The sequence below is a fragment of the Corylus avellana genome, chromosome ca6 (genome assembly GCF_901000735.1).
Source record: "Corylus avellana chromosome ca6, CavTom2PMs-1.0".
Taxonomy (NCBI): Eukaryota; Viridiplantae; Streptophyta; class Magnoliopsida; order Fagales; family Betulaceae; genus Corylus; species Corylus avellana.
Window position 1 is genome coordinate 14,450,855 of NC_081546.1, and position 12,943 is coordinate 14,463,797.

Below are 12,943 nucleotides of genomic sequence, written 5' to 3' on the forward strand. Positions count from 1 at the left end.
TATATTATGAATACCTAATATTTGCCAACCTAAGGGTATGGGTGTCTACTCCTTAAGCTATTGATCTCCTTAAGCAACGAATTAGGCATGGGTGTCTACTCTAATTCTTTTATTTCTTAAAGGATTTAGCATGGGTGTCTACTACGTTGTTATTTAAGAAAGCATAAATCTGTAGAAATCGACAAACACATGAGGCATAGGGCATGGTTGTCTACTCCCGATTCCCCATGTTGATTAACCCAAGAACCCGTGGTGAGGTTCTTTTGTTACTTTATTAAGCCTAAGACTCAATCATCTAAATTGACTTAAATAACTAATCAATACCACATGCATATAATGGTCAATCACACACATATGAAGAGTTCAATAAAATAGGAATTAATCAAGTTAAGCATCACAATATGATTATCACAAACGCGCCAATATTAAAATATTAAATAAACATAATTAAGGCTTCAATGTAGCCCTACTAAAGAGTTAGTTACACATAATTAAAATAAAACTAAAAGGAAAAGGGAAAGAAAGAACAAAAAACGACTCCTTGAAGTAGCCTCCAATTTCTCTCCCCAAAGTTGTCTCCTTGAAATTGTGTATTGTATTGTGAGGCATTGAGGTCTATTTATAGGGCTTAGGAGAGTCCTATAAACCCTAGTAATCCTAGGAAATTCGGTGGTTTATCTCCTAGTCCAATGAGGATAAAGATAACCTAAGTCCAAATCGGAATAAAAGTCTATTTATAGGGCTTAGGAGAGTCCTAGAAGCTCTAATAATCCTAGGAAATTTGGTGGTTTATCTCCTAGTCCAATGAGGATAAAGATAACCTAAGTCCAAATTGGAATATGATTCGTCCAGATTTACGTTCTTATCTTGTGGGACGATTTTGGCATAGCGCAAGTCCGAATTAGGAAAATATTATTTCACAATAATTTGTATAATTTTGCGTTAGCTTTCTAATACAGTTTGAATTACCTCAATCGGATATTTGAGCTGAAATTTATGGTCAAAATACCGAGACGTGTGTGCGAATCCAAATTTGAATCCAATCCGATTTTGACTCCAATTTGAGAAATTTCGATTTAATCATTTCTTTTATTTGATTAAACTTAACCACATCATATAGGTCCTCTATTATGATTGGTTAAGCTTAACCGTATCTTCTAGGTCGTCCCAATTTTTCCTTTAAGCTTTGAATTTTTCCAGAAACGCTTTCTTTTCTTCCAAGAACCTATAAAAATAAGAAAATACAAAAATGAAATAAAATAGCACAAACTAACAAAACTAAGGAATTAATAAATATAAGTTAAGGGCTAAAATATGAATATTTTGGCACTTATCACCCCACCTCAGGGGTGGCACACGAGCTCCCTAGGGTGGCCAGGGGTGGCCGCGTGCCACCCCCTGCCACCTCTGGGGGTGGCTCGTTGGCCACTCCCTCCCCCTATTATTATTAATATTTTATTTTATATTTTTTTGTTTTTATTTTTTATTTGGGGATATTTTTGTCTTTTAATGAAATTTAACGTCTAAAAGAGAATATTTCGTCCAATTTAATGTGGTTGACTAACGAAATGGGGGGGTTTTTGGAAGAAAATGGTAATCTGATAAGGTCAGGCAGTAAGGTTGGCAATTCATGGGGAGAAATTAACAATGCGTTATAATTGATGGGGGAAAAGGAAATTACCACTTAAAATTAAATTGCAAGAACGAAGAACACTTACTTGGATATCAACAGCCACTCCTGGCTATAGGCAAAATCTTTTTGCTTCTCCAAGAACATGTTCTTTATTGTTCATGAACACGCAGAACAAGTTCTTCTTTCCTTCAAGAACACGAAGAACAAATTCTTCTTTCCTTCAAGAACATAAAGAACTTGGGAATAGAGAGACTTTTAGATCTTCTCACCAATGACTGATAATAACCAAGAGAGTGTGGGCACTTACTTGGCTTTTCAAATCTTAAAATTTAATTTTTCGTGAATTAACACAAAGAACTAATACAGTTTTCAGAGAGTTTCTGAAAACTATGATCAAGAATACTTGATTGAAAAATTTGAAAGCCCTAGGCTCCTCTCTATTTATAGGTAAAGCAGGAAGGCAAAAAATCAAATTTAAGCAATGTGGGAGAAATGAGCAGTTCTAATCCAATTAGAACTCTGTAATATCAATTCAATGGTCGATATTAGAGTAGCATGGATAGTTAGGATTAAATCCTAGCCTCCTTGCTATGGTCGTGTGGTCCATGGAGCACTCTCCATGGGCCACATGGTTATATGCTCTTGGATTGGGCTTGGTTTTTACCCCAAGCCTTTTTTCTTGTCACTAATACATAGGCCAAGTGATTAATCACAAGCCTTATGTTTTTCTACTTATGCTCATTGGGCCTCTAGGTTTTATCCTAAGCCCAATTACATCAATCTTTTTAGCCCATGTTTTAATAAAATAAAACACTTAGCCCAATAAATAAGAAAGCCTTATAGTTAAATTACATCAGATTGGTGAGAGACCTAAAGGGAAAAATATTATTGGCTTGAATATGTCCACAATCGTGTCACCCCAACATTTACTACGCAACAATATTTTAATCACAATTAATTTCACTAAATGAATGTGACTTAACTCCAATAAATATTTTTGATTTAAAAACAATTAATTCCTTTGACTTTTTGACTTATGATTCCTCCATGAAATATTCTGTAGCAGAATTAAGGCTAAAGATACTACCACTTAATGCTCTACCTCTTTATCCTTGAGTCATTGATTTTATGTTATTCTCATATGTGAAAAACACATGTATATATTTTGGTATGCCAACCAAAATGCTTCGGCCGAAGACTCTGAGAACAATATCCATAAAATCTATCTCAAGAGAAAATTTCTTGTCTCTGTGTTTACTAACAAAAGATTTGGATTCCCTATTGATGTTGGTGTTCCAACAATGTTAGATATGATTACCCAACGTATTGAGTTTCTGTTGACCGACGAATAGGTCTCACTCTATGATACATCAAAGTAATCATCACTTCACATTTGAGTTCACAAACTTCTCAGGATTTAGAATTAAAGTCTAGATAGCCTTTAAGGAGTTTATTGTCTTTTCTCAATATACAATATCTTTATGAAAAGACATCTCCTTGATTTGTTCAGTGCCTTAGGTTCTCAGCACACTACACATCAGTCCCGAAGTCACCGCTTCGCTTGATCAAGGTAGATCACCAAGATTCGATGTGTAACAGTCTAATTTAAAATGGAATGTCGATTTCCATTTATTGGCTGCAAAGGATACAAGGATAAAAGGATTATGGACATAACCTTGTGCGATAACCATGTTACTCACACCCATATCCATATTCAATGTAATCCTAGGACCTTTCACATGCATAACAAATATGATAAACTTGGTAATAAGCACGTAAAAGACATTTTATATGCTAAAAGCTCTTTTCATTTTGATCAATGAATATAACATCTATATTCATTATAAACATTTGAATATCAACATAGATATATAATCATTGGGATTTAGGGCATAAACCAAACTCTCGGAAGCACAGACTAAACACAACTGTGACAAGACAACATCATCAATATTCAATCTCTCATTACAGCCTATTAGATATCATTTCTCATTACATGCCCTCTTCTTAAATCAAACCCTTTAATCAAATTATCCAAAACGTAATAATTAAGATCAAACAATTTCATGTGTTTTGTTTGGTAGGAAATAAAGTTTTCTATCTTCTATTTTGATTAATTAATTAAGTAATGATTATCATAACCATGTTGATTAATTTTTTTATCCACCCTTTGCAAGAATCTAATTAATTAACAAGCATGTGCAAGCACATGTTTGTCTCGCCTTAGAGTATTCCCAGCAGACTCCCAATAAGGGAGTCTGTTCCCTAAGTTTAGGGAATATGTCCAAAAAATCGCAAAAAACATTTCACAGCAGACTCCCTAAATGAACCATATACATTAGGATTGTTACAGTGGAACCCAATGTTTTGAGTTCTACTATTGCAATCCTTATGATTATTAAAAAAAAAAAAAAATGATTCTCTATCTTCTCTCTCCTCTCCTCTCTCCTCTGATGCCTCACAATTCTCTCTCATCTCTCCTCTCATATATATAATATAATTAAAAAAATATATATTTTAATGATATAGAGAATGATTAAGGGAAGCTATTGAGGTGTATATTGACATAGGGAAGCAAAAAGTAGTTTGAATCCTTAAATGTAAGGAAAATGACAAGGAAGCAGCTGGGAATGCTCTCACACATCTATAAAACCTTCACTCTCCCACTCTACCTCTATATCAAATATTCTTTAAGGTCCAAAATGGCCGATTCCACTCAGTTTCTCTCCTAGGCCAACTCCGCTGAGTTCGATAGCACCCCACCACCAAATCAGAAACACCTCCTATCCCTTGATTCCAGAATCTAACAGTTTATCGGGGATTTCGGGTGGGCTCAATTCCTACAAGCCGTACTTGTGTCCATGGCATGGATCTTCAATGGAAAGCAAACGTTCATTAGTGTCTTCACTGATGCACGCCCCACGTGGCACTACATTGATCAACTCGGGGATGAGTTGTCATCGTTGTGCGACTTGGTCTCCAACATTTGCCGTCTTCCCAAGAATTCTTGGGCCTGGGATTGGCAGGCCTACACTTCAATCATTTCCAAATGGTCGTTGGAGTGCGCCGCCTCCATTGTCAGCAGCCCCCCCGTATCTTCCTTCTTGATGGGTTGCCTCGTAAGAGGGCTCGTTCTTGCCATGCTGGTCGACTCATCATTCGGTCGGAAAAACATGCTCTTTCTCACTTGCCTAACCATGTCTCTATCTTCCATACTAATTGTCTTCTCCACCAATATATGGATTTACTCCGCTCTAAGATTCGTCTGCGGCTATTTCCTTTCAACAATTGGAACTTGTTCGCTTGTTCTCGCAATTGAGCTTGTTGGAAAAAGGTGGTGGGGCCAAGAGGGGGTTATGGGTTTCTTCTGTGTCACACTAGGGTTTTTATCCCTCCCATCTATAGCTTATATGAATATAGGATTGTCATGGAGATACCTCTTTCTATATATGTTGATGCACAATTTGCCGAGATGGTGACATGGCACACCTTGCAAGGGGTGTTGAGAACTTCGAGGATACGTCAGGCTACACACACAAAGAAAAACAAGATTAGAGCCCTCGGTGGTGTCCCGGTGGGGAAGCTCCGATACCTAAGTCAGAATGTGAGGAAGGACTGTATAAGCAATCAAAGTTTCTGAGACAGGATTGCGCTTACCTTTGATTGAAGTTGAGACTTGTATTTATAGGCAAGGAGTAGAATTTGTTTCCCGCACGTCTCGGAATTCCTATCCCTCAATATCTGTTTCGTAGTTATTTGATAAGGGTAGGTGATAAGCGCAGAATGTTGCACATTCAAGCCCCTTAATTTGCATATGTCAATTCCTTCAATTCCTTAGTGTTGTTATTTATTTGATTTTGTTTTGTTTTTGTGTTTTCAGGTTATAAATAAAGATATAATTAATTCCATTGATTTTGGACTTAAAAGCACACTTTGAGAAGACCTAGAAGATATGATCTAATCAAATAAAGTAAGGGATTAATTCGGAATTTCTCAAATTGGAGTCAAAATCGGATTGGATTCAAATTTGGATTCTGCATACGTCTCGGTATTTTGGCCATAACTTTCAGCTCGAATATCTGATTGAGGTGATTCAAGCGGTACTAGAAAGTTAACTTAAATTTATACAAATAATTGTGAAATATCATTTTCCTAATTCGGAGCGCCGCATTGCCAAAATCGCCCCGCAAAATAGGAACGCAATTCTGGACGAATCCTATTCCGATTTGGACTTAGGTTTTCTTTATCCTAATTGGACTTGGATTAAATCTCCGAAATTTCTAGGATTACTAGGGCTTCTAGGACTCTCCTAAGCCCTATAAATAGACCTCTAAGCATTGAGAAAAAAGACACACTGCTTTCTAGAGTTTAAATTTTAGTAAATTGTCTGTGGAACTTAGAAGATCATGAGCGGCTAAACCCCTTCGAGGGGTGTTGATGTAACCCTATCCAAGTACAATGGTTTGATTGTATTTAATTTCTAGATTTTCAATTTATGCATGTTGATTGTATAACTATGAGGATTGCTACAATTGATTTCTGTTTTTCATATTAAATGCAATTGTTCTTAAATTCCAAAATCAATATTTGTGAAATTCTTCTCTTGTCTTAGAAAGTATTTTACTTTTGTTGATCTCAAATCATTCTTGTTTTCTGTGATTATGAGGATGATGGTTATACAATGGGTTTAATTGACATATGATCAATAGGATTTGATAGGCCATGCTTAGGGAAGACGGATTGTACTACACCCTAGTTTAGTGTAATTTAGGTAGACAGTCCGTGCCAACCGAAGATGGGTTACACTTATTCATTAATTATATGTATCCTGTTAAATAATTTGATAATTTATACCTAGGGAAGATGGGTCGTACCGCATCTTAGTGGTTAGGTGGACGATCCGTGCCAACCGAAGATAGATTATGCTTATTCTTTAATAAGGTAGTTTCTTATTTATTTATAACATGCATAGAACGAATTTCTGCGATTAATTATGACTAACCATTGTTGTGCGGATAGAGGTGAAGTCAATACCCTACACTCTCTCTCTTATTTTAAATCTCTTTTATTTTCATGCACTTTAGTTTTAAAGAAAATCAAATCAAATATCTTTTTAATTAAGTTAATTTTAATTTTTTGAATTTTGATAATAAAACCCCTGCAGTCCTTGAGGTTCGACACCCTCTCTATAGCCGTATCCTACAAAAATTCGTCCTATTACGAGTGGTTATTTTTATAATTGATATTTTTGGTCACAAAAATACCACATCAATTTTTGGCGCCGTTGCCGGGGACTGCTTAATGGTTTCATTGTCTAAATTTAGAGATTAATTTTAGCTTAATGACTTTCTGTTTTAAGTTGCTAATTTTAATTCTGTTGTGTGTTTGGTTTTTTTTTTTTTTTTTTAGAATTTGCAAACAGGTCTGTAAGCTGGCTTCTCTGTGATTGCGATCGAGCGCAGGTCGTGTGCGATCGAGCGCACGGACGCAATTCAACAGGAATCAAGCAAGCAGCGCTCGAGCCTTCCCCTCCTGCGCTCGCACCCATCTGCTGCAGTACGCTCGAGTGTACCCTGCCGTGCGATTGAGCGCACTTGCGGCAACCTGCATCCAAAACCCTAAGTGCATCTAAGGGCCGTTTGTGAGTTTTTATTTATTTATTTATTTTCTTCTGTTGTTATTTTATGTTAATTCTATTAGTTTAGTTCATGTGGGGAGGCATTCCAACACCCCATGGACCATGTTCATATTGCTATAGTCCTTATCATAATGTTAGAAATTGTCCTACAGCAGGACAAGTTTCTAATTATTCTTATGAGCATATGAACAGACCGTTCTCTAGACCGGGAAATGACCTTTATTCTGATCCTTATAACCCGGCATGGAGCAACCAGTCTAATCTCTCGTGGCAAGCTCAAGCTCCTGGGAATTATGCTCCACGACGTCATGAACTGTACCATCAGGCATATCCGCAATTTAATGATCAATCCTATTCTCCTCATATCAAGCAACTCAACAGTTATACCAGGCCGCACCACCTCCCTCAGATTCTAATTTTGAGGCTCAGATACTAAAAATGATAAGTGAGCTAACGGGTGAGATAAAGCAGACGGTGAAATCTCAACAGGAACGTTATACTCCTCAATTCTTCGCCGAGATAGACGCCAAGATGGAAGCTCATGTTGAACAAATCATCAACCACCTCAATAGGATGGAAGAAGAAGAGTTTCAAAGTCAGCCGGTGGCCAGTCCTGATGGACACGACATGGAGGAGGAAAGTACTTCTGGTCATAAGCAAGCTATCCCCACACTGAGGAGTGGAGAGGTGGTCGAAAACCCCGTGGAAGAAAGGAAGGAGGAGCGAAAGGAGGAGCAAATTGAGGTCCCACAGGATCTACATTGGGAAAAAAGCAAGGAAGCGAGCACTAAGGCTTCTTCATCATCACCTCCTATTCCCGAGATGCCATATGAGCCTCGAGCTCCTGTTCCAGGTAATCTGAAATCTTCATTTTTAGGGACAGATGACACTATCCCGATCATTATTTCTTATGACTTACCAAGAGGCCAGGAGGGTAGTTTGTTAGGGCAGTTAGACGAAGAAAAAGAGACCATTGAGGTAGAAAAACTCCCCAAGTATTCTCCCCATTTTATTTCAATTCATGATTCCTTTTCGGATGAGAAATTGTTTGGAAATACTCAAAAGGATCTACCTCGATATGCTGACATTTGGAATTACCCATTTGTGGGTAAAATTTATTCTCTTTGGTCCAAGAGAATAAAAGATTGGTGCTTCAAATTTAAACTTAAGGGTTAGAGAACACTACGCGCATAAAGGATGTGGATTCTGTTCCATATATTTTGACTAGATGACTCAGTTTCATAAGATCGAGTGCAGGCCCTGTGCGCTTGACTCCTCATTCCACCAGGGTACATGATCTCCATCCAGGTTTACTTTATCCATTGTTGTTTCATTCTTTGTTTATATTTTTACAACAATGTGTGCACTTGATTGGTATTTGGTTGGAGTATCACATTTTTTTAGGACATGTGTTTTTGCATTCAAGTTTGGGGGTATGATATGCCCACATCTGCTCATTCAGGTATTCCTATACTCTTGATCTTATTCTTTAGTTCTATACATACATTGGGGACAATGTATGATTCAAGTTTGGGGGTATGGAAAAACAAAACACAGTCCATTTTTGTTGTTATGTCATTCTTAAGCATATGGTTGAGCTTTGATTTTGGTTTAAATTTCTTTGGTAAGCTTAAATTTGTGAACACATGATCATATGACTTAGGAATTTTGGGTCTTGTTACTTACTTTTGGCAACATGAGATGCTTCTTATTTCAATTTAAATCTATCTTGAGCACACTAGCACATGTCTGTGACGTATGAATTTTAAGACCAATTATCTTTGTTTTCAATGTCTTGAATTATGTTGGGTGGCATATTGGATGGATAACTTTGGCATGCTAAAAAGAAAATAATAAAAAAAAAATTAAAAAAAAAATCAAGTTTGAATTTTTCGCTGAGTAACCGGACCTCTTGCCTCATTAAGCAGTGAGTGTTCGCGTCAAAAAGTGAAATTTTTGGGTTGATTAATAAAATGGCTAGCTTAGCTTCGTAGCCTTTTTGACTCGAGTTAGTAAGTCCTTAGGGGTGTCTTTACACCTAATGCCCTAAAGCCATTTGGTTTGGGAGACATTGGCCTAACACTCGATACATGGGTCAACTAGAAAGCTTAAGGGAGCTAAGCATTGCAAAGCCTACAAAAAAAAAAAAAAAAAAAAAAAAATGTATGCCTTGGTTGTTTCATTTGATATGAAGTCCAATAAATTCTGAGATGTTGATTCATTCATATTGGAATTATTTTGAAGCCTCATGATTATGTGTTAGTTCACTTTGCACTAATTGAAACTTGTTGTGTCTCAATCTGCCATTGGTAAGTGATTTGACTTGTGAATTCCTTGAAATTTTGAAGATGAAGTTTATAATTTTAAGCTTGCTAATGAATGAGAACCATTATTTTTGTGATGCTTTATCCTTTTGAATGACATAATGATGACAATGTTTGTGGGTATCATTCCTGGAAAACCCTCACGAGACTTCACTCGTCCTCTAGGGAATGCCTAGGGGTTTAAAAGGCTTGTTGCATACGCTAAATGCAATCGTACATCCCACGAAAGATGGATTTATCTTTTTGTTTTGTTTTGTTTTTTTATTTTTTTCAGTTTATTTTTTGATTTGTATTGCTAAGGGACTAGCAATATGTAAGTTTGGGGGTGTGATAAGCGCCGAATGTTGCACATTCAAGCCCCTTAATTTGCATATGTTAATTCCTTAGTGTTGTTATTTGTTCGATTTTGTTTGATTTTTGTGTTTTTAGGTTATAAATAAAGATACAATTAATTTCATTAATTTTGGGCTTAAAAGCACACTTTGAGAAGACCTAGAAGATATGATCTAATCAAATAAAGTAAGGGATTAATTCGGAATTTCTCAAATTGGAGTCAAAATCGGATTGGATTCAAATTTGGATTCTGCATACGTCTCGGTATTTTAGCCATAACTTTCAGCTCGAATATCCGATTGAGGTGATTCAAGCTACACTAGAAAGCTCACTCAAATTAATACAAATAATTGTGAAATAACATTTTCCTAATTCGGAGTGACACAATGCCAAAATCGCCCCGCAAGATAGGAACGTAATTCTGGACGAATCCTATTCCGATTTGGACTTAGGTTTTCTTTATCCTAATTGGACTTGGATTAAATCTCCGAAATTTCTAGGATTACTAGGGCTTCTAGGACTCTTCTAAGCCCTATAAATAGACATCTAAGCATTGAGAAAAAAGACACACCGCTTTCTAGAGTTTAAATTTCAGTAAATTGTCTGTGGAGCTTAGAAGATCATGAGCGGCTAAACCCCTTCGTGGGGTGTTGATGTAACCCTATCCAAGTACAATGGTTTGAATGTATTTAATTTCTAGATTTTCAATTTATGCATGTTGATTGTATAACTATGAGGATTGCTACAATTGGTTTATGTTCTTCATATTAAATGCAATTGTTCTTAAATTCAAAAATCAATATTTGTGAAATTCTTCTCTTGTCTTAGAAAGTATTTTACTTTTGTTGATCTCAAATCATTCTTGTTTTCTGTGATTATGAGGATGATGGTTATACAATGGGTTTAATTGACATATAATCAATAGGATTTGATAGGCCATGCCTAGGGAAGACGGATTGTACTACACCCTAGTTTAGTGTAATTTAGGTAGACAGTCCGTGCCAACCGAAGATGGGTTACACTTATTCATTAATTATATGTATCCTGTTAAAGAATTTGATAATTTATACCTAGGGAAGACGGGTCGTACCGCATGTTAGTGGTTAGGTGGACGATCCGCGCCAACCGAAGATAGATTATGCTTATTCTTTAATAAGGTAGTTTCTTATTTATTTATAACATGCATAGAACAAATTTCTGCGATTAATTATGATTAACCATTGTTGTGCGGATAGAGGTGAAGTCAATACCCTACACTCTCTATCTTATTTTAAATCTCTTTTATTTTCATGCACTTTAGTTTTAAAGAAAATCAAATCAAATATCTTTTTAATTAAGTTAATTTTAATCTTTTGAATTTTGATTATAAAACCCCTGCAGTCCTTGAGGTTTGACACCCTCTCTATAGCCGTATCCTACAAAGAGTCGTCCTATTGCGAGTGGTTATTTTTATAATTGATATTTTTGGTCTCAAAAATTCCACATCAGTAGGGATTCTTGACCACTTCATGATCTTAGTAACCTAAGATCCCGGGACAAGTGATAAGGTTTTTGCTTGAGTTAGATAACCTTTTGAATTTAAATGGTTACCTATCCCGTTTATCTAGGGGTAATTTGTATGTTGATAGCTATCTATGTTGTAGAGAGCTTTTTTAAATGTGAGATAATGATCACTTGCTTTAGATTGAATACGTGCATATCTTTAGTTGTGAAATGACTGGTCTACCTTCGGCTCCTGACTATTTTGCTCCTGAGGAGTTGAGTCTCGGGTTCGAAGACCGATACCTACCGAGGAGTAGTCACGAACTCTTGTCCGAGACTTCCTCGATTCTCGAAACCTCCTCGGGTTAAGTTGTCCGAGGCCTTGTCGGGTGTGCTGTCTTGCTGAGGTCCAGCTTGGGACCCGTTGGGCTTTAAAAGTTGATCCATGACCCAACAGTTACCCCCCAATTTTCTGGTTTGAAAGACTATGAAAATTTTGTGTTCATAAATGAATCGGCCTTCCGAGATCAAACTCTCTTTAAGTGAAAATCCAAGTCCTCCGAGGCGGGAAATTTGAATTTTGAATTTCAAATTTTGGCGGAAAATTTTCCTCTAATTTTTTACCGAGACGGTTGACATGACCGAGGGCACGTCGATTTTTCCACGTGTCAGTGCCGGGATGGACGCCTTTTCAGTTGTCGGTTGTCAGCTGTCACGCGGGATTTGCAGAGGTGTGCTTTTCTCACCGTACTTATTGCGCACGTTTTTCAAGGCGCCCCTTGGGGCTTCATATTCTTATCCTCATCCGTTTTAGACGTTTCGTTTGGCCTTCTCAAGCTTTATAAAAGCTTTTTCCTCTCTTTTTTCACCATTCTCATTCATACCAAGCTTCCTGCAAACTTTCTTGCTCTCTTTTCTTCTCGGCAAACTCTTGAATCCGACTTTGTCTCGTGAAGAAGGATCAGAATCAAACTGTGGTTTGGGTAAAACCTACCCAGCCTTATGGAGGCCAGATCTGACCAAAGAAGATGAGCGCAAAATCATCTTGGACTGCTACATCCCTAAAACGGTGAAGCTCCGTTTTGATGATGAGAGGAAGGGTGCCATAGTAGACACCGGAAGACATGAGGTTTGTCTCTATGAAGAGATGTTCCCAGCAGGCCTCAAACTACCTTTCCCAAGGGTTGTACGTGAGCTTCTAGGCCATCTGAACGTGGCTCCACATCAGTTGGTTCTTAACGCCTGGAGGGTGTTCTTTGCTTGCGTGGTCGTATGGCCCATGACTCTTGGATAAGGGCAACACCTCACCGTCTCAGAGTTCTTATGGATGTACCAGATGCAAAAGAATCCCAATTGCGACGAGTTGTACAACTTCCAGACGAGACAGGAGAAGTTCATTCAAATGGGCAAGACTTTTACAAGCAACCATGGATGGAAGAAGAAATATTTCTTCGCGCAGAGGCAGTGGGAATTCGCTCCTGGGGAAAAGGCGGAGGGACCGAGAGTGCCTTGGGAAACGACGGTCCCTCACTT